General features: G+C 54.8%; 1 protein-coding gene across 1 annotated transcript in view; it reads right to left on the bottom strand.

The window, feature by feature from the left end:
* The window catches only part of CASZ1 (castor zinc finger 1), a 144,966-nt gene that overhangs the window by 98,536 nt on the left and 23,398 nt on the right, over window positions 1–23,032 (bottom strand). The window contains exon 2 of the mRNA XM_012791413.3: window positions 13,853–14,007. The gene's annotated coding sequence lies outside the window, so the exon portion shown is untranslated. The remainder of the gene's footprint in view (window positions 1–13,852; window positions 14,008–23,032) is intronic.

Consider the following 23,032-nt stretch of genomic DNA (forward strand, 5'->3'; position numbering starts at 1 on the left):
GGGTTCTGACCTTCTGTGAAGGATATAAAAAATCCAGCCGCCTCAGGGGACACCCAACTATCTAGCATATTGCTGTTAAAATGTCTGCAAAATTTAATACACTTGGCATACCATCTAATCAGTCCTTGGAAACCCGGGCACTCTCTCCCTCCTAGACTCAAACGGCCTCAGACCTCACGCCTGGGGTACTCTCCAGCCTGCCCCCCGACTTTAGATGAAGTTGCTCCCCCCTCATAAAAACAGCTGCTGTGGCTTTTAGGACACGTTCTATCCTGAAGCTTGCCCAAGGTCTAGAATTTAGAGAGTTTCTAGGAAGCAGGTGGCACAGCAGGGAGAGTGGGGGTGGGGTCGTGGGGCCAGAACTTTGGTCCCCAGACTTCTTGGGGGGGGCGTGCATGAGCAGAAGAGAGAAAGGGCGCCATGGGCAGGTGTGTGCTGACGAGGGACCGCGGCCCCAGATGGGCAGGCAAAGGCTCTCTGTCCGGGGAGTCAGCAAGAGCCATTCATCCTGGCAGCTCTTGTTTAAATAGCTGCCTGGCACGCAGGAGAGCCATGTCCTCACCAGAGCACGCACGCGCCCAGCACACACGCGGACTCACGCCCAGCCATGTGCTCCATCAACCTCTAAGATTCCATGGCTACTTGAGGTTCCTAACAACCAGCTAGGAAGTTTCCAGATTAGTCTATGGAATGGGCTCCCTGACCGTCCAGCCCAAGCACAGCAGTCAGAGCCCAGAATGACCCGGATATTTTTGGCAGGTCACCACTTGCGTTGCTTGACAAAGAGCGATCCCATAGAGCTCCTCAGTGGGACTGCGGGGACCGACCCCCAAAGGCTGTACCCTCTGCCCCAAGGAAACAGAGTTCTTACCTAATTTTCTTTGTCCTCTTTTGATTTCCTCACCACTAACCTCAAGTCTCAGGTGCCTGAAGGCCCCTAGGAGGCTCGGGGAACTCCAGAAAGCCTGCACCGTTTTTCTTTATGAAACAGAAGTCGGGTGGGACAGGCTAAGAACTGGTAGAACGCAGAGTCCTCTCCATCTGCAGGAATGAGCCCACAGCGGCCAGGGACATGGAACACAGGTGGCCCGTTTAACATCCCTGCCCTTCACCATGTAGAGAGAAACTGAGGCAGACAAGTGAAGGGGACTCAGCGGGGTGTGGGTCGGGTCAGCTTTCTCGGTGTGCAACCCATGCAGTCACACAGGGCCCCAGGCTGGACGGGCACCCACTTGGTTTAATCTCGTGCTGTCACTGTCATGAAATTCTTATACTCATTTTAGAACCAGGGGCCCCACATTTTCATGTTTGCACTGGGCCCCACAAATCATGTAGCCAATTCTGGGTGTGCATTTTTGGAAGATCAGAGAAGCCGGGTTTGAATCCCAAGGCTCTATCCCCTTTAAGGCAAGTGACATCAGAAAAGCCACTAATTATCTCTGGCCATAGGGCACCTTGTCTATAAAGTGGGGTGATCTACACCTACTTACACACAGTGGCCAGGAACATCGAGAGGGTTAGGGAAAAAGCTCTGGGAACACATTCTTGCTCCCATTCCAATACAATGTGTGTTGATCAAGGAGGGATAATGAGGCCTGGCGGTGGCTTCCTCCCACCCCAAGGCATCATCATTCTCTGCTGTGGCAAGAGGTCTGCCTCCAAAGCAGTGCAGAGGGAAGCCTCTGGCATGCCCAGCCCACTGGCCCCATTCACAGGCGAAGAAACTGGGATGAAGTCAACAGGTGACCTGCCTGTTGTCACAGAGCTGCCTCAAGGTAGGGAGAGGCCTAGGACATACTGTTCCTACTGTCCAGGCCTCTGCCTTGGCCACAAGACACTTGAGATGAGGACAGTGACAAGGAGGCATGATTTGGAAAAGGGAGGAGGGAAGGCCTCATTATACTCCATCACTCACATACACACACACACACACACACACACACACACGCGCACACACATACACACACACACACACATGCATACACACCATGCACACGCCACGCACAGCAAAATTAAAGCTGAGAACTTGGCCAAAAAGAAAAATCCTACCCCTGTTCCATCGAAACTTATTTTAGGGCAGGAGGTAATTGCCAAGGATCCAAATAAAAAGCCAACCACAGGCTGTAAACGGCTCCAAGTCTTTAATTAGACCCCAAGAAAAAAAATAGTGGCGAAAAGAAAATGAAAGTAGGAGCAGCTCCCAAAGGAGAGAATTACATGTGATCCTTTCTGCCTTCCCCGTCCGGTGGCTTCCGATGATGGCCCCTTTGCCTGTAGCTCGTTGGGAGTGTCCACTAAACAGGCTGGCACTGCTCATCGTTGGGGACAGGCACAGAGCCTAGACGGCACCTCACTCCCCAACCGAGGGCCAGCCTTGGGCCTGAGACCTTCTCCTAGAGCCCTTCCTATATCCCAGCACACAGAGGGAAGGTGAGCTATTTCTACGGCTCCTGGAGGCAAGGGATAAAGGAAAAGAAAAAGCTTTGGATCTGGAGTGGACTTTGACTCACTAGGAAGTCTACCCATTGAGCCGCAATGCCTGGCTCCTTGGCCACTGAGAAACATACCCACACACCCTCGTCTTCCGCTCCCTGGGGCTGTGTTCCAGGCTGCAGCCCCCAGCCCCTTCTCTTGGGCCCAAGCGGGGTTGGGTAACACTGAGACCATGCAGCCAAAGCAAATGACCCCATGGCTTCTCCCCACATAGTCCCTCCTAACCAGGAGTAGATACTCAGAAATCCTCAGAGTGACAAGTGGCATGTGATAGCCACCCCATCAGCTGTGCCATTCCACTAAAGCAAGGAAGCACCCATAGACCCTTACCCCAGGGGCTACCTCCCTGGGGTAAGGGTCTATGGGCCTCTGGCCCTTGGAGACACAAGAGACCTTAGACTAAAGATGGGCTGGGAAGAATAGCAGAAGCTGTCCTTGGGAAGGTGGGGTCTGCAGAGGAAGGCGGGGGGGGGGGGTCTGCATACTCTCACCTCTCAAACAAATAGATGGCCAACCAAATCCCACAGGCAGGGGGACCCTAATAAGGGCCAAATCCAGCACTCGCCAATCCATGGCAGAGCAATGGTTGCCATCCAGGTTCTAACAACGGCCAGGTCCCAGTGGCAGATGAAAGGCCTTCTACCAGGACATCCAGGGCTCCGAGAGGCCTGGAGTAGAACACAGCTCGATGGGCATTCAGCGAGCACGAGGGAAAGTTGCCGTCTCCGTCTCAGGCTTTGCAGAGTGGGGCAATAGTGAGGTGGGCTTAGGCTCCCTAACAAAAGCCCAGTTCACGTGCAGGGGAGAAGGAGAGACCCTGCGTCCCCACAGGTGACATCAAAGGCAGCAAGGGGCAACCACACTGAAGACCCTCATCCTGCTCTCCCATGGGTCACCGCAGCTGCCGGGGACCAGAGCTGTCCCACACCTAGTCCCATTACAGAACAAGCACTCGCTGGGAGTAAGGTGCAATGTGCTCCCCTTTCAAAGGCTCCTCTCCACTCCCCTTCTCAGCCGAGCATGGGAGAAGGTGCCCCCAGTAGGAGCAGCAAGCTGTATTCTCTACCCACTTCCTTTCCTGTGTCTCAAACAGAAGGTGGTGGTGACAAACTAGAAATGAACACAACAGTAATAAGGGCAGCAGCTACTGCTTCTTCAGTACCTACCAGGCCCCATGTCCTGTCACAGGCATTTTAGAGACTGCATCCTGCAAAAAAGCTATATCGTGCCCATTTTACAGAGAAGGACGATGAGGCTGAACGTGACAAAGTGACGGCCACATATCTAAAAAACAGCTCCAGCACCTGTCTCTCCCCACCACACCCCTCTTTCCCAACGAGCGCTCCTGCCTGCCGCCAGTTCGAGGCAGGGCAGGCCCGGCTGGCCCTTCCCACTGCTTGCTCCTGCCCTGAGATCTCTGATCATTGGTTTAATGCATGTGCCTCGTGCATTTAAAGTGTCACGTAGGTGGCAATCATGACTCCATGATGTTTCCGATTCCCAGCCACCTGCCATGCCCTGCTGAGATGGCCAAGGCCTGCAGGGCCAGAGTAAGCTGGAAGGTCCTCCCAGGAGGAGAGGCGGGTGGGAATCGGACCTTCCGAGGTGGCCCCAACATCGCCGAGGCAGCCAGGTGGGGCCTCCCTGCGGGCCCCCTCCTGCTTGATTTCTCTCTGGGGAGGTGGGGGACTCAGGTTCCAGCCCTCATTCAGGATGAGAAGTGGGATTCCTCTCTGATGAGGAGCCCTACGACTGCTGCTTCCCAACTTCCCTCCCGGCTTGGGAATGGGCTGGGAGAAGCAGTCTGGGTCCCCGCAGAGGCAGCAGGAGCCCTGCTAATTAATTAGCTCTCCGTCTTCCCTGAGTGCTCACCAGACATAACCAGATGGTCTCAGCGACGTGCCCTCTACCCCACGCTCTCCTTGCAGCCACATGGCGGCTTCACTTTCCACTTTCCCTCCATCTTTTCCTTTTACGCTGCAAAACTCCAAGAGAGCCCCTTTCCCTCTTCGGCCAGGTGGGGCCCAGACGGACAAGGCAGATAACAAGAATCCTGGCTCAGGTTTGCCGGGGTGAGAAATTCGAAGTGGGGCCTCTTAGCCAAAGTTTTAAAAAGGTTCCAGTTCTCTTCTTATGTTCAGCCGATTCAGCTAGGGAGCTGGGGCAGGGGAGGAGTCAGGGCTTAGTGTACCCCTATTTTTAGGAAGTGTTAAGAGATGACCCTACATCCAAGAAATACTAACTTAAAACCCCACACATCCAAGGCCTGCCTTGTCCCCCGACCCTAAGAGGGTGCCACATAGAAGTTGCTCCAATCAGAAGCAGAAAGCTCACTGGGGTGCTCTGTTGGCACCTCTGAGTTCCAGGTGGGGTGATGGCCCAAGAGGTGCGTAACCGTGCCCTCCGGACAGCCATCCTGTGCGCAGGCATGCTTGCCCAGGCAGGGGCACTGCGCGACGGAGCGGCGGGGTCCCCAGGGCAGGAAGAGTCCAGCAAAGGCTAGAGCTACAGCTCCGAGAAGCCCCGGCAGGTCCAACCGAGGCCCAGGAACCAGGGAAAGGCCCCTCCACAAGTCCTATTTCCTAGCGGGATGCACGACGACAGGGGCCCAGCAGCTGTGTGACTCGAGCCCCAGCTGGCGAAGCCGCTCCACCTTTCTGGGCATTGGTTTTCCCACTTACGACGTGAGGCTGAGCTGGGCGACCCCCAGGGTCACCGGGAGGATTCCAGAGCCGCTGCACGTGGAGTGATGGCCACACGCCGCTCAGGGTTAGCGCTCCGGGAGTGCGGGCTGGGATTGCTACAGCTGCTGCTGCTGTTCCTATCACTGTCGTTCTCACGAGCATCACTCTTCTTGATTCCAAATGCCCTACCAACCCCCTTTCAGACAGAGCTACAGAGGAATGGGGAAGATCCGAGCTAACAACCTACAAAAGCCACGTGTCTTAAATTCCTTATCCCCACAATCAAACTAGTGAGGGGAGGCGGCCGTGGGGGTGACCGGGCAGGCTGCATGAGCCGGAGTGAACCAGACCTTGCCCGCACAGCATCCAAGACACACTGACCTCAGAGCAGCCAACAGAGGGCGGGCAAGTGACCGGCCCTTCCGGCCCCACCTTCGGGGGGGATGAGCTTCGGGGTGAAGTGTATTTATCTAGGGCAGCAAGGGTTAACACCGGGGCTGGGAGAGGCCAGGCAGCACGGAGCACTCCCTGTTTATTAATAAGCTATTTATCACCAGCTTTGCTTTTAATGCCATTTGGGCTTAATGTCGTTAATGAAATATAAATACCCACGCTAACGATGTCGGTCAGAGGCAACACGGGCAGCAGACGGCTCGAGAAACAGGGCCAAACCGCCGGGCAGGCTGGGGAAGAGGCTGAGAGCTCGGGAAGCGGAAGAGGTTCCCACCAGCTCGGCACCCCCGGCCCCTTCTGCTCCCACCACAAGACTCCCGGCTGGTGGTGCCGGGAAAGGCTGGGAGGAGGGCAGCCGGGGTGAGGGGAGAGGGGGCCTCCCAGGGCGCGGATGCTGTTAACTCCTGGAGAACAGAGCTGCAGCGAGAGCTCCCACCTCGGGCAGTGCCCGCCTGGCACTGGGCCCCTTGGCTGCAGGAGGCTGGACTTCCACCAGCTGGCAGCCCTGAGCTCCCTGACCACGGGCATGGTGCCAGGGTGAGCGGGGTCACGAGAGGGAGCAGCAAGGACCCCATCGAGTTTTCCGATACAGAACAGCCCTCCCTGCCCCCGACAGTGACATCCCAGCCAGCCCAGCCCCCCGGATGACACGCCCTCCCTGAGAAGCTGGCATGGGGCTGCCCAGTGGGGGTGGGCGTGGCACGGTCAGCAGATGGGTGTTTCTGCTCCAAGCCCAAATGTCTTAGAACACGGAGCTGGCCCTATATAGCAGGCTGTCATCCCTGACCTGGTGCCTTCCCTGGCCAGGCCCCTCCCAAAGTGGGCCATCCCTGCTCACCTCTCCTTGGGCTCCGAACAGATGCCCTTAGCAATGACCATCCATCCCAAATTACCCTAGGAACTCTGGTCTTCCCCTCAGGGGAAACCCCCAGACCATTCCTGGACACCTGCCTCACCTAGGAGAGGTGGCCCTGGGGGACATGCCCCAGAGGGAACTTAGACTCCACCCATCTGGGGGCCACCTGGACCCAAATACAGGCTGAGAACTCCAGCAAGTGGCTGCCTTTGCCTCCATCCTCCTGTCCTGTGGCAGCAGAGGTCATTGTGACCCCAACCTCTCCTTGCTTGCAAAGTCCCCAGGTGACACCCCAGGGGGGCCACCTCTTTCCTAGGGAGGTCCAGGCTACCCTGGGAAAGGGGCCCCATCACCCCCAGCCCTCCCCATTCAGGGCTGCCAGAGGAAATACAGGATGCCCAGGGAAATGCAAATTTCTAATAAACAACCGGTTTTAATATAACTATGTCCAAAACATTGCATGGAACATCCTTACACTAAAAATTGTGCACTGTTTGTCTGAAATTCAAATTTCTCTAGGTGTCCTGTATTTTATTTGCCAGCTCAGATAATACTACCCCAGCTACTCAGCAGGTAGCACCTGCCAGGTGGGGATGGTTTCTCGTGGGTGCACAGGACGTTAGGGGCAGTGAGGGAAACTGGAGGTCCCCACCTGTCTCGGAACAGTAGACTCCTTTCAAGAGGCTCTTCTCATTACTGTTCCTCTGCCACCTCCCTTCTCACTGGTCACTACTACACTGTCCAATCCTGTAGCTCACCTGCAGGGGTCCCCTCTCCCCACACCCTCCAAAGTCACCTCCATGTCCCCAAGGAGCACAGGGCTCATTTGCTGGGGCTTGGTGGAGCTCAGCTCAACGGCTAATCCCCTGGGTGGCTCCTGTCAGATTATTAATTAGCTAAAGCGGATCGGTCCTGGAACAACATGCGCTTGGACTTCAGATAAAGCAGGCCAGGGAAGGCAGGTGGGGGCCTGCTTAAAGTGACAAGACCCTGTTTCTGAACACTCCCCCAGAGCACTGCGGGAGGAGGCTGAGGCTGGGGCAGGCACATTCCAGGCAGGCCCCTTGGCACCCCCTTTCCTGCCCGTAGATGGACCATCAAGAGAGCACATCCGGGCAGGGAGGTTGGGGCACTTATGGGACCCATGAGAGGAGGAGCCGGTGACAGTTGGGTCTTGTTTTTTAATAAAGAGCTTGTGCCTAATCAGATGATGTCACTCAGAACTCTTCAAAAAGCTTCTTATTTCACTTGGGGTAAAAGCCAGAGTTCTCCCAACAGCCTGTAAGGACTGCAGGACCTATGGGTCCCCACCTTGACCCCCCCGAACTGTCACGGCATCTCCCCCTCCCACTCCGCTCCAGCCACACCAGCGACAGGCCAGGTGGACTCTTGCCTTTGGGACCTCACACCTGCTGTTCCTCTGACGGGAACACTCTTCCCCCAGGTATAGGTCAGGTTGGCTCGCCCCCTTGCCTCCTTTCTGTCTTCAGCAAATGTCACTGTCTCCACAACCCCTTCCCTAGAAGCCACATCTAAAATCACAAACCATCCACACCCACCCCTGAGCCCATTCTGTTCTCCAAAGAGGCTTCGGTTTCCCCCTTCGCGCCAGCGGGCGGCCACCTAGCACATCCTTCGTTCCTTCCTCTCCCTGAACAGCTGCCTCCCCCACCAGGTGCCAGCTGGTGCCACCAGGTACACCAGGTATACCGCCTGACACAGGGGTGGAGATGGAAGATGAGTGACCAGAGGTCAGAGGTCAAGACTAAGACCACCACCTCTTCCGGCTCTGAGCCCCGAATGGCTGGGCCATGGCCCACCCCGGGGGGTCTCCTCGGGTGTCATTTCCCCTTTCCCTGGCCTTCTTTGTCCCCACCGCTCCCCAGTTCTGCCCCCTATGCTGGGTGCTGCCCGTACCCTAGTCCCAAGCCTTTTCACCAAGGTGCATTTCCAAGTTCTGGGGCTTCTGTGGGATGCCCCAGGGGACCTGGCTCTGTGTCACAGACCCCCCCCACTTCCAGCGGGACCGCAACTCACTCTGCCTGCGGGGTAGGACTCGCAGCTGCTGCCCGGGGCCCAGCTCAGCTGCCGGCAAACTCCTGGGCTTGGATTGTTTTGACTTGAGTCGGTGAAGCTGAAATATTGAGTCACAACGGCCCTAAACTTCATTACCAGCTCTTAACACAGATTACTAAGGGAAAAAAAGTTGCTTTTAATTGCTTTTCCCGATTAGCATTTCTGGAGAAGAAACTAGTGTTTAATTACACCTTTCTTCCTCACCCTCTTGGCCACAGGGGTCCCGGGCCCTGGCTACCACAGCAAGGACTGGGGTCAGAGAAGGCTCATGCTCCCGAGGGGGGCCAAGGAACTGAACCAGGGAAAAAACTCTCGGGAGTGGAGGGGCAGGAGCACCCCCAGGCCTGATGGAGCAGAGAGAAAGCAGCGATGGCGTGGGTGGCCAGAGCGGGCGGCCATCCGGGGGTCCCCGTGAAGGCAGGAGGCAGGGATCCCATGGGCTGCCTCATGCCTCAGGGCAGTGGCCTCTGCGCCTGAGGACTTTCACCTGGACCAAGTCTACCTCTCGGTAGATTCCAGAATAAAAGAAGCCAGGGCAAGGAGGGGGGCAGCTGGTAGAAGTCAGAAGAGGAGGAGCTTAAAGGTATACACAAGAAGGTGTACATTCACAGCCACTGGGATTCCTATGTGTGAAACCTGACGTCGCTTCTCCAATGCCAGCCTTCCGCACTGTGGGTGGGCAGTGGCCACGGGGACTGAGGCAGGGCAGAAGCGCCTCTCCCCTAGTCCACAGGCATCCACCCTCCCAAATCCATGGGTCATCCTACCCTTTGGAGCAAGCAGCGTCGTCACCAGACAAGAAGCCCCCTGGGTCGCTCTAGATAGGGCAGGTGTTACCAGCCCTGCCCAATCCCTCTCCCCTTGGACCTGTGCTTGATGGGGTCCAGGGGCTTCCTGGCTCCGCTAGGAAGGCAGGGGAGGTATGAGGGGGACCTGAAGAGGAGGTCCTGGCCAGGGTGTTAGCACCGTCACGTAGAATTCTTACCCAGATTAGAAACCAGAAAGATCAGTAACTCTTCCCAAACTATCTCCCAGTCATGTGTCTATCCAGCCCAAAGGGACTGCAACCTTGGAGTCCATTCATCCTCCAGAGCACGGCATCACCCAGGTGTGGCGGGGAACTTGGGCCCCCACACCCCTTCAGCCGGCACCTCTCTCGCCTGACCCCACCCTTCTGCAACCCCCACCCCAGCTGTGTGCTCTAGAGCTGCCAGCCTCACATCAGATCAAAGCCCTGGAGGATGGCACTAGAACTGTCCAGTCCGGTTATGAGAGAAGGCCACGGATCTAGTGCAGACCACGGATGCACAGGGCAGAGAAACCTCCCACGTGTGCACAGATGCACACGCCTGCCCACCTAGACGCACCCGCCCCCAGGGCCAGGCCAGTGTTCTGAGGCCAACGGACACACCCAGGAAGACTCACTGCACACTCCTCGGAGCCGGGCAGAGACACCAGCTGTAGGCCTGGGACAGCCCCATCACCCTCAGCAAGCCAAGCCGCTGCCAGCCAGGCCTCCTGCTCCCTCCTGCAACCCCGTGGGAGGTCAGGCCTCCAAAACTTCCTGGAGGGCCAGGCTGCTGTGCTCCATGCTGCCACCCACTTGGGACACCCCCAACACCCACTGCGAGACATCACCAGCCCGCCCTTCCTGTCAGCCCCCTGGAGGTCAGGCCTCCAGAGCATTCCTGAAGGGCTGAGCTGGCCCATATGGCTGGGAGTATGCTGCCAGCAAGGGCAAGCGCTCACTGGGGCCCAGCAGCCGGCGGTGACAGCTTCACACTCGTGCCAGCCCGGCCCCTGGCTTGCTAGTGGGCTACGCGGCCCAGGGCTGCATGGGGCCTGCCCAGGGGAGCGGGCACAGACTCCATGCCGGGACTGCTGCCCCAACGTGGCCTGCGCAGGCCTATCAGGACCCAGGAGAGTGGAGCTTTGTGCCAGAGGCCCTGGAAAAGAGGACAGCAGCCCGACTTCGATGTCGGGCTACCTATGGCCATTCACACCTTGCCGTGCGGACAGTTAGGATCCCTGCCGGTGAGCTGGGGCTAGAGGCTAAGCCGGCCCCACCAACTGAGGTCTTAGATAAGCTCATTCGCCAGCCCTCACAGCCGATCAACTGAGGCTGTGTGACACAGGGAAGAAGATGAGCAGGAGCTCAGCCCTTGAGACGTGGTTCACATTGACAGCCGCAGCTGGAGAAACTATGAACTTCCAGCCCCAGGCTCAGACCCAGCACAGAAGCCACGCAGCAAAGGCACAAAAGGAGCTTCAGTGCAGAGTCAGGGCCAAGGGGACAGTGAGCTGGGAAGTCCCAGCTGCTCCAAGGCTGACTGCTGAAAACAGGGCCGGGGACAAACAGGCCACGCCTTCCTCCATGCCACCACACTGACCAGGAGGTGGCGAACCCACTCGGACAAGCCTTTCTTAGCAACCAGCATGGTTCCAAGATGGCACTCCTCCCCTAATCCCTAAGACGCTAACCCTCTAAAAGCCACGGGTTGTTCTTGGCACCATCGGGCTTGGGGCATGAGAGAGACGGGAAGACACAGGGCCACACGTCAGAGGGCTCAGAATGCTGGCGTCACCCTGAGTCCTCTCTTTCCCTCACCCCATTCAATCCGTCAGCGAGTGCAGCCGACTCTGAGCACACACACAACTCTGTCCCCTCCCTGCCTGTCCACCCCATCCTCGGCCCAACCACCGTCCTCTCATGCCATCGGCTGCAGCGGCTGCTCCTCTGGCCTCCCGGTTTGGAGCAGCACCCGTCAACTTTTTAAAACAAAAGTCACATCATTTTACCTCCCTGCTTCAAACCCTCCAGTGGCTTCCATCACCCGACCATAAAATCCCAACTTCTCCCCCAATACCCTCCTCATATCCTGGCCCCTCCCGTCTACCTCCCAGCCACTTGTCCTTTCTTTCTGGTCACTGAAGGTGCTGAGTTCATCCCACCCTAGGACCTTGAAGCTAGCTGTTCTCTCTTTCTGGAATATTCTCCTGCCTGCTTTTCAGATGGCAGTCCACTTCCTGTCCTTCAATCTCGACTAAATGCCACATCCTCAAGAGGCCTCCCCAGAGCAGCCCACCCAAAGTGCCACCCAGTTGCTGCCCCTCATCTCGTTCTCCACGCAGGTCTTCCTTGTTCAGGTCTGTGGGCTTGTTTGTTGTTGCCTCCCCCTACCAGACTCCACTCTCATGACAGCAGGGGCTGTCTTGTCCACTCTGCCCACTGGGGAGCGACTAGCAGACACCAGACCCTCCGCGACTGTTGAATAGATGCAACCAGATCTTCTACAGAGGAGCCAGAGATGGGGAGAATCAGAGCTAGACAGGGTCAGGCCCACAGACTAGACCTGAGCACGGACTTGTCCCCTCATCCACACTGGTGGGGCAGGATACCTCTGAGATCATGGGCCACCCTTGCCACAGAGGACCCCAGCCTACAGCCAAGCCTGGTCCCTGGAAAGGCCTGGGTAAGTGAGGAGGGACTTGGCCACTACATTCCCTCTCGGAGCCCTTGGAGTTCCCAAGCTTCATAATCAAGTCCAAGACAGTGACGCCAGGATGTGGGAGTCCCATGGGACCCGTGGAGCCCATACCCCACACCGGGTGCAAATCCCAGCCAGCATGGCCCCTGGGAGTCAACAGTGAGTGGAAACTTCAGAAAGGGAAAAACTAATGGGCATGTTTTGCCCAGGGAAAGAAGAAAACAAAAAGCCTGCCACTGAGAACAGAGCAGGCAAACATTCTCCCCTCAAAGGGGGCTCCATGGGCACTGCGACAGCCTCCTCATGGGCAGGGTGCAAAGCAGGGTGGGGTGAGACCCCCAGGGGCCGGAAGACACTGGAGCCTGCCTTCCCAGGACCCATGGCCATCAGAGGAAGTGGAGGCAGGCGAGAGGAGCCCAGGAGGTGAGTGAAGAGGTACAGGTGCTGGTGTCTAATCCAAGCGAGACTCCAGTGCAACCTGACTCCCCCACAGCCTTTTCCGGGCAGCAGTCTAAACAGCCCTGTTGCCCCATGCAGGGGACAACAGCGGCATATATGAAGTATGACAGAACAAGTCCTGGAGTGTGACCGCATTCTGGACACCAGGAAGAAGAGTCTCGGCCACAGTTGCTCAACCACAGCAACCGAAAGCCACATTTGCATCTGATTTGCAAATCTCTGGGCTGTATCCCAGGCTTCTGCTAGTCCCCAAGGAGGCATGGCCTGACATGAAGCAGGCCTGCAGCTTTGGGGACTTATCAAACCCCAGTGGACACCAAAACACCCATCTCTGCAAGTGCTTCCTCACGGAAGGTTCCAAGTCCAAAGGTACAGAGCTTGGGCACAGGAGAAGGGCAAGCCATGCCTGCCCAGGGTGACCACAAGGAATGAGAGCACAGGTAGGTGAGCCAGGGATGCTGACATCAGCCTAGCACATGAGGAGAAGTGGCCTCAGCCTCAGCCTCCACCCTAAGATCTTGCCCCTTAACTTTATGAACACCCCATCCCTCTAGGCTGGTTCCCTCAAAATCCCAAGAGAATAAAGAATAATGACCAATCTGCAATGAATCACCTGCTGTGTGTCAACCCCCCACCCCCAGAACTGCCACATTTGATACCTACAGGTAAACATCTAACAGTATCAGCCCTGAAGACCACCCATTGCTGGAGTAAGTGATTTGCCTTAGGCAAGGGGTATTTCTAAGCCTGGATCAAAAGGCACCTGCAGCTTCTTCTGTAAGGAGGGTCCTGCCTGGGCCGAGGACCACCCAAGAGAACCCCAGCAAGTCTTCCCAGGACAGCCTCTACCATGAGCTCAGAGCAGAGCAGCCTCTGGACACATGGAAAGGCTAGACCTACCATTCCCTGAAATGAAGTTTCAGAAATGACCTGATGCTTAGATCCAGAAGCGGAACCTGACCGGGCACGGGCTTTACCTGAAATACCTGCACACTGCTAGCACCATTTAAGGTCACACCATGGAAACACTGGTAAGACTCTTGAAGGTCAGTTATTCCAACCTCTTTATTTTACAGTGGGGACCAGAGATCCAGAGGGGAGCAAGCAGTGAGTCAAAGGCAAAGCCAAGGCCAAAATGCAGGCGCCCTGCTCCTAGCCAGGGCTCTATTCTCTATCTGACAGTTTTTCACTTTCACCTACGGTGGCTTAAGCTACCACTGTCCAGGTCAAAAACCACAGAGAAAAGCAAGTCTAGGACTTAGGCAGTCTCCACCCCAAGGAACAACCTCCAAACTGGCCAACCCACACTTCCTGGTGGCATCTAGGGAACGGGGAGCAGCTACCTTTGCGTCCCAAGAGGCCAAGGTCCGAAGTCCATTCCAACACACAGGACTGGGGAGTTGCAGGACCTCCTTGTAAAGGAGGGGTCGGTGGCCGTGGCAGCTGGAAGGGCAGGTGGGATGCAGCGGTCTTTGCCTTCAGTCAGTGAGGCCTTTGCCTACCAAAATAAGAAGAGAGAAGATTAGGCTACAAGTGATACCCACGAAGGCACCCCACACAGGAGGGCAGTGGAGAATCAGGTTCGAACACCTCGTGTGGTCACCAGCCAGCAAGGTAGGAGATTCTCAGCCCTGCCTGCCAATCAGCAGATGACACTGCCGTGGTGTGTGCCATGCCTGACCCTGAAGCTGATGTGCCCTTTGCACAATTATTAGCCAGTTGGTACGCAGTTGTCGAGCCTAATAAAAGAATCAAACAGGCAGAGACAATACTAGGCCAATCAGGTGCCACCCAGGTAACAGCATGATCACACCCAAGACTTGACACCCAGGGTGAAAGGTCAGCCTGACAATGGGTCAAGCCAACGCTGGAAACAGATCAGACCCACACACCCGAACCAACCCCTGGGCTCCCCGGCGCCTGCGCCCTCCAGACATTCTCTCCATTGGCCAGCTCCCAGCTGCTCCCATGACCCCTGGGTGGCCTTAGTGGAGTCTCTAAAAAAGGAATCAACAGGTGTCTTCACAGCTACCCAGGATGGTGAACTTGGCTTTTTCTCGCTTCTCTCTCTCTCTCTCTCCATTCTGGTCCCGTACTACTTTGCCTCATAAAAGGGAAAAGAGGGTGTGGGCACACACCCTGAAAGGGGGCTGCTGAGATACATCTGTGATAGGTGTTGGGACAAAAAAAAAAAGGCTAAAGAAAGTTGGTGCCCTCCTACCGGCAACCTTTGTGTCAATTTAAGCAAATATTGTGGCGTTTCCATAGTGATTCCTGTTTTGAATATCCACTACACTCACTTTTTAAAGGGCTTTTCCTGTTTGCGTTTCAACTTCAAACCTGTAAATATTTTCAGCCTTTTTCAGAAAAAATGAGCCCGTATGCATGCAAACACAAACACGCCACTTGATCTCGGCGCACAACCTCCCAAGCCGGGCTCACGGAAGTGAGAGTGGGGTGCAGAGAACCTGGAGGAGGCGCTCCGTGCACTCCCGTGCCCACCCTGACACTCAGCTGGCATCAGGAAGAGTGGCACTGAAACCCTGGTCCATTCCTCCCCCTTTGGCAGGAGGATTGCGGCATCCACACAGAGGCCACGTGTTCCCAAAGTGTGTGAGCGGGCTCAGGCCTGACTCCACAGTGTGGCATGGTGTGGGCAGCTGCCCGGCAGGTTCTCCAACTTGGCCCAGCCCTCGGAATCCCCGGGGGCCTCCAGGGAGTGCACGAAGCCCTCCTCTCCTGCCCCCTGCCTTCCTGAGTGGAAGGAGGAGCTGGCTTCGAAGGTGAGGGCTTCTGCACTGGGCCCACCCCACTGTGGTGGGGCAACGCCACTGAGACCAGCTCCCTGGGGGAAGCCGTCACAGATGGACGGTGGCAGTGGTGCAAGGCTTGGATCGGCCCAGCTCCCATCCCACCCCTCAGCACCGTACAGGGTTAACAGCGGGTTTCCTGGTTTCCATGGATTCCCGCCAGGCCCCTAATGTGAGTTTCGTGTGATTTGGGGGAAGTGGATTTCCTTTGTTTTCCAGTTTGGGAATATTTTTTTCTTTAAAAAAGAGGAAAAAACACTTTAATGGGAACTTCAGGGCCACTGGGAGACTCACTCTTCTGGGCTCTGAAACGCCCCTGCCTATTAGTCTCGCCCTCCCAAAGCCCTGGGCAGCCATCCACCAACAGAGTACCCCTGGGCTGGAGGAAGGGGTGCCTGGGACCACCTATAGCTCCTGCCCCCAGAATACTCTCCTGTTGGGGGTCTCCACTCCAGTAGCCCATCAGAACAACCTCACCGAAAAGCCAGCATCTTACAAAGGGGGCTGACATTTCCCCAGAGAAAAGGTCAAGAGAAACACTTCCCTGACTCCTGGCAAAAGAGCTAGAATGACCAGAGTCTGACCACAAGCCAATGGTGAACAATTCCAGTGTCGATGTCCTGGTTCAGAAGGGGGTTCTAGTTATAGGGGACGAGGATATTCCAGACCCTGGCAGGGGTCTTGTCTGATCTATTCTAGCTGAGAGCAGGGCCTTCCCAGGGGCTTCTCAGCTTTGGCACCAAGAACAACTGAATAAAGGGTGTGGCCAGGCCTCCTCCTCTTTCTCAGTCTTCTCCATTCCTGCCATCCCCCAGCCCTGCCAGGGTGTGGCCTTGCTCTAGGACTGTCCCCAACCAAGTGGCCTGACCCATTTACCAAACCGAGGCACAGGTCTCAGGCCTTCCATGGATTGGAGCCCTCCCAGAGCGCAGGCCCCGGGGGCCAGCCCAAATCCTGGACAGTAAGTACAGAGCCCAGAGGCTGGGTCTCCGTGACTAGCACCTCCAGGGTGAAGAGGTGAGAAGCCAAGTGCACTTGCAGAAACAGCACTGGGCCGAGAACCAGAAGACACGAGTCTATCCGAGTCCCAGTTCTGCCACTGAACCCACCTCGGGCCCTCAGACAAGCCAGCTAATCTCCCAACACTCAGGTTCCTCGCCAGCCAAGTGGAGATCACACCTTCCTTCTTCCCTGCTAGCTAGCAGGCCGAGGGGAAGGTCAACAAGGAACGTGAAAGGGCGGTGACAAGTGCTCTAGAAACGGCTGGGATCACCACCACCCTCTTCTTCAAGGTAACCTTCCAGAATCTACTCCAAGCAGGGCCCGTATGCCCCTCTGCCCTGCTCCTCACACATCCTTTGTCCCAGCGTTGAAATCCACACTGGACTAAACTCATTTGTTCACGAGTCTGTCTCCACCACTGGATTTTTAACTCCACAAGGGCAGAGACCGGGTCTTAATTATCTTTGTGTCCCCAGCATTTAGCACAACAGCTGGCCCGCATGGGCGGCAGAAGTGTTTGTGAACTGAACCAGTCCCTGACTGCATGTCAGAACCAGGTGGGCCTGGCACCGCCTCATCCCTCCTCTCCAGCAGGACACTTCGCTGGCTATTCTACGCCCCATTCTGTGTGGTTCCCCCAAGCCCCGGCTGGTGTCTTGGTCTCTCCCCCTCCACCATTAGGCCCATGAATTAGTAACTTTCAGGTTTAAGGGAACTGCTTAGTTATCTCATCTTCGTCCAAACAATTCCAATAAGAACCGACTGAGTAGCTACTATGTGCCAGGTAGCAGGCAGGGGAGCAGAGGCCCCCAGATGAGTGATTTCCACCCCCTGCCGATAAGCCTATAGGGGAAATGATGATATTAACCAATATCCCTGGATGCCTTCTACTTGCCAAGCCCCGTGCCAAGTGCTCTACACGCACGATGTTGCCAAATCTTTACGACACAAAGGTAGGAACAATTATGGACCTCATGGACAGATTAGGGAGAGCAGGCACAGAGATACGAAGTGACATGCCAAAGGTCATCCCGCCCAGGTGCCGAAGCCAGGTCTGGGCTCAGAGGCTCCAAGGCCCAGCTCACCTCGAAGTTCTTCCTCCTCCCTTCCCCATGACCTCAGCAACCACCCACACCTGATGCCATTTCCCCTTCTGAATCTCAGTTCTCCTGGCTTCAAAACAGGTCTGGGACAAATCCCACAGAGCCACCAGAAAGCGCTGGTGAGATCACAGCCAAAGGCAAAAGCTGCTCAGGTGCTTCCATCTGGGCTGAAGGTTGGGGGCGCGAGGCCTTCGGTGACACACCTGGCAAGCAGCAGTAACTCCTGAGCCTACCTTGTAAATAGGGTCTCAAGCTGTGGTCACGCCCATAGCTACCTGTCATCTGACAGCATGGGGACAAGGAAGCCACTCAGGAGAGGCTACCCTAAGTCAGGAGGTCCTATGAGGATGGGACATTTCTTCTCTCCAGAAAAGCCAAGAGGTTTTATCCATGGGGAGAGGGGAGGAAGAGATTTCCACTGCCTCCCCCACCACAATGAACATCTGACGCAGGATTGGGAAGCAGGGCCACAGAACTCCCTGACTTTCATCTGGATGAATGTGTGTACGAGGGGGCACCCACCATCTCCCCAAAGAAGAGGAGACACTGGGAGGTGGCGGGCAGAGATCTACATCCGAGAGGATAATGGTGGAAGATCAGGCCTGGGTAGGGAAGAGGACAGAGCACTAATGAGCAGATTTCATAAACCACCCGGAGTGAAAACAAAAACACAGACGTGCACGTTGCCCAACTTCAGGGCTGTATGGAAAAGGAAAAAAAAAAAAAAAAACAATAAAAAAATCCACATCTTAATACAAAAATCCTACATGATGTGTTGTGGCACGAAAGTGTTTTTCACTGCATTTTTCATCTGTGATCTCACACAGCCTACGACGGGTACGCCCAACGCAGTAGGTATTTGACGGTACACAAACAAAGCAAACACATACACAATTAACCAAAGCAGTAAATATTCAAATCAGTCCAAGCTGGCATTTCACAGCTTCAGGTGACCTCTGCGAATGGGCCCCTGTCGATTTCCCAGGGAGGGAGAAACGGGGCAAGAGCACCGAGCAAGTGGAAGGAAACGTGGAGTTCTGAACTCCGCAAGCGGAACTCCCAGCCAGCGGGTTATTCAGCCTTTCTGCACTTAAGGTGCTGTCCTGCTGCCGGCAGGGGACAGGGAGGGGACCCACAACCCCGAGGCCCTTTCTACGTGTCATTCACCCCACAGTTACTATCTGTCTCCTTTTTGTTCCACCCCTCCCCCCTCTTAATTGTTGGATGAGTTTACAAAGCTGTGTGCCAAAAACAATCAACTCCTGGGAACAGAGTTATACAAAAAAGGGCGTGTCGACAGAGGGAGACGGATATCCATGGAAACCACCACCTTTTCACAGCAGCCTAGGTGAAGCTGGGGTAAGGGGACAGCGTGGGGGATGGGGAGATACACTCCACCCAGAACAGGGCCCCAGAAAATGCAAGGGTCGTTCGTGGGTGATCTGTCTGAGGGAGCCAAATACAGCGTGGAAGATCAGGAAGTGGAGTGTGCCAGAGACCACCACGAGGGCAGAGCTGTCGGAACACGCATGCGTGCGTGCACACACACATGTACATGCTACCTCACGAGATCAATGGACAGCATGCCACAGTGTTTAAGTGCACAGGCTCTAGAGACAGACTGCCCAGGTATGAATCCAGGCTCTGCCACTCACAAGCTGTGTGACCCTGAGAAAATTATTTTAACCTCTCTGTGCCTCAGTTTCCCCAATAGGAAAATGGAGATAATATAGTTCCTCCTGCATATAGTCATGAAGATTAAATGATTTATTATGTGTAACGTGCTAAGAAAAGTACCTAGCACATAGTACATGCTATAAAGCATTTAATAAATCAAATAAATCAAAAAGCCTAAATGAACAGAAGGGGGAAGGTTTCTAGACTCTGCCACGGTAGAGGAGGAAAACAATAATAGTTCATGTTTATTAGGCACTGTGTACTCAGGATTTTAATACATTAATACACATAATCATCACAAGATTAATATATATAATCTACGATGAGGCAGATTATTATCTCAACCGAGTTGAGGAACTAAGACTCAGAGAGGGATGTGACCCACCCAGGTCACACACTGGTAGGTGATTTGAACCGGAGCTGTCTGACACTTAACAACTAAACTGCTTGGCAATGACAAGGGCAGGTGGGGGGACGTGAGGTAGGGATGTATTCCGGAATTCTCTTTCCACACTGGTCTTAGACATACAGCAGTGGGACCCAGACTCACTGTTCCCAAGCTTACAAGGGAAAACGAAAATCCTCTGCGTCAGTGACTGCTGACAAAAGGAACAGGAAGGAGCAGGAAAAAGATGAGGCAGCTAACAGGCCCAGGTGCCCACACCTTCAAGAGATCCCATCCAGGTCCTGACCCCAGGAGACCAACAATGCCCTCTGCACCTACCCTCTGGCCAGGAAGGCATCTCCAGAATCAGGAGCTCCCTGGGGGCAAACCACAGAGTGCGGGGCCCACCTCCCAGCCAGGAAGGCCCAAAGCCTGGGAAAGGTCTTATTTCCAGGTCAGAGCTCCGATAAACAACCGATTTTCTGCCTTCCCAGAACCTAGGCCAGATCCCTGGAGGGGACGGGGCCCAGGCGAAGGGCGCACAGCGGGGCAGGGGCCTTCCCTAACACAAGGCCAGCCCCAGGGAGGCCCAGGAGGCCGAGGGCCAGGGCCAGAGGCTGCCTGCCCTGAGAAGTTTGGTCCTCGCCCTGCTCGCAGACCAGGCTTGGTGGCTCAGCCCTTTCTGCCATCGACCACCCAAACTCATTCAGATATTTCCTCTCTCACTTGCTTTTTAAAAAAAATTTAATGTTCTCTATAATTCATCCATCCCAGAAGATAATCGATAGAGCCCGTAATGAAAATCTGAGCCATATTTTATGATCCGCTGCGAGCAGAAAGGGCCACATCAGCAGGTCCGGTTTCGGCTTTCCCTATCCGTCTTGCCCACTGCCCTGGGGATCACTTCCCCTGCGGCCCTGCCCCAGCCCTCCACCCGGAGCTCTGCCCTCGGCCCATGGGGAGAGCCGAGACCCCAGTATCCCCCTCAGCACCCCGGCACTCACTCTGCCAACCCTAGCCACAGGATGGTCACCTGCCTTTGCAAGGTCCTCCCGGAGCAGCCCCCAGGCCTGGGATCTCAGCCCCAGAACCCCACAAGCATCTTGAGTCAGGGCCTTCCAGAAGGCGAAGACCCTCACTAGGATCAGGAGGCCTGCACGGGCCTCGGGGACCCAGGCCAGCCCCCACCACGGCGGGGCCTCCCTCCGGTGGGGGGGCTCCAAGGTGCATCTTGGACCCTCTGGGCAGTGGAGGTGGACCGTGAGTGTTCATCTTTGCTACCTCAAGCAAGTCCCTCCTCTCCCTGGTGTCCGGCCCTGTGAGGTGAAGGGTGTGGATGAGCCAGCCTGGGGCGGGCACTGGGGCGCTGAGGGGAGCAGCCCCCTCCTGCCCTGCCAGAGCCCACTGTCGGGGAGGGGAGACAGAGCCTTGCCCTTTGCCCTGGCACCACCACCACTGGGAGCCAATCAGCAGGCTGGGCCTGCTCCTCCCAGAATCCTTCACTGCCTGGCACCAATCAGAGCATGCCACAGCCCAAGTGCCAGGAAGAGCAACCCCAGCAGACCCAATCAGAGCCCAGGGGATGCCCCGCCCTCCCAGGAACAAAAACTCAAACCAATGGGAAGCGTGTGCTTGGGGCACATGGTGGACTACTATGCAGCTGTTAAGACACACTTCCACGAAGTAGGTAGCTCTGGTCACATGTGGCTACTGTGGCCTTGAAAGGTGGTGGATGTGACTGAGGAACTAAAATTTTAATTTAATTTAATTTTAATTAATGGAAGTTTAAATAGCCACACATGGCCAGAGGCTACATATATTGGACAGCACAGGTTTAGATAGATAACTCATCAATGTTAAAAAAATTTTTTTCTTAATAAAAAATAAAAAGTATATTATCCCAAGGCAGTGGGAATAACCATTATTAACTAGAATAACAGAAATAGTTAATACTTAAGTGTGCTGTGTGCCAGGCTCAATGCTAAGCATTTTATATGAATCATCACACTGAATCCTCACCAGCCTACAAGATATACATTATCATTACCCCCACTTCATAGATAAGGAAACTGAGGTTAAGAAATGTTAAATGACTTACCCTAAGTTACACTGCTGGGTTGTCAAAGCTGGGGCTTACAACCAGGTTTTTCTGTCTCCCTAACTCATACTTTTCACTACTATGCTACACATTTTTAAATTATTTTCTTTATACTTATTTGTTTTCTAGTGAGCCATGAGCATGAGTTATAATCAGGGAGAAAATATCCCCAGGAGCAGAATATACAGAAGTTCCTGGGGTCCCCAGCCAACTGGGCCCCCAGCTGGAGCCGGCAGGTCCCCTCTGTCCCACAGGCTCCCACTGCCCAGATGCCCCGTACCCAGGCGGTGCAGAGCCCACAGATGATGCCGGGCCTATGATTCCCCAGCAGCCTGGCTGCCATTGGGATCCAGCTTCCTCCCAGCCCCACCCCGAGTCAGTTCCTGACAGGTTTCTCAGCAGTTTTGCAATCATACCTAGGTCTACATCTGAAAGAAGGCAGCAGGCCATGGGGCTGTCTGCAAGTCAACCCACACTTCTCTTACCTTGGACCACCCCTTCCCACTACCTTCTAGAAGAGCCAGTACTTTTACGGTAGCCAGGAATGCTGGGCCAGCAACCCAAGCCTGGTCTACCATCTGCCATGGTTAAGCAGGGAGAGGCTTGGTTTTCCCAGGAGGGATAGTCACTGTCCCCACACACCCTTCTTAGGATCGAATCTAGGTTCAGAACAAGGAGGACAAAAAAAAAATCCCCTTGAAAGGTCAGGGATGGAAGCAGAAGCCCTGGCAAATACTGGGCCCAGATAGAAACAGAATCAGGGAAGATTCCAAGTTGTATCTGCTTTTTCTCCACAGCACCAGCTTGGGGGTGAGGGACAGGGAGTGACTGCCCCAATTGGTCTGGCTTCTATTTCACCCTTTTTCACCCTGAGATGCACAGATTGTTCTGGTTTTGGGGCGGGTGGAACGGGGATGGGGGGAGGCAGGATAAACGTCCTTACTTAGAAGTTTTTTTTTTTTTTTTTTTTTTTTTATGGATTTTTGGTTCCCTGCTGTCTGCAGTTCTCTGTCATTTCCAATCTACCTTAAGTTCCCCTCAGATTTATATATTTATTTTTTGGGTTGGTTTCAGGTGCTTCTAGTTTATCAAACAATCAGCCCTGTGAGGTACACTGGGTGTTTCCAGAAATTACATCACAAAAAATCATGCAATTAAAGTGTAAGGGAAAAAAAAACATAGCTGTTGCTTAATTTTGTATTTTAATTAGCGACTTATTGTAAACGTAGACTTTTAAAATGGAGGCACCTAAGCAAAGCCAGTAAACAAGTTTTTCTAATGAATTAATTTCACCTCTTTCCTCCTCCTCCTCCTCCTCACCAGCCCAAATGTCACCTCCAGATTTTCCCTGCCCCTTTTTTCCCTATCTTCTTGATTCTTGCCCAACACATATTAGAAAAAGGACACCTCCCAAGTAAAATCAGGAAGGCAGGCACCCAGGACTCCCA

This window comes from Microcebus murinus, chromosome 2 (genome assembly GCF_040939455.1).
Source record: "Microcebus murinus isolate Inina chromosome 2, M.murinus_Inina_mat1.0, whole genome shotgun sequence".
Classification (NCBI taxonomy): domain Eukaryota; kingdom Metazoa; phylum Chordata; class Mammalia; order Primates; family Cheirogaleidae; genus Microcebus; species Microcebus murinus.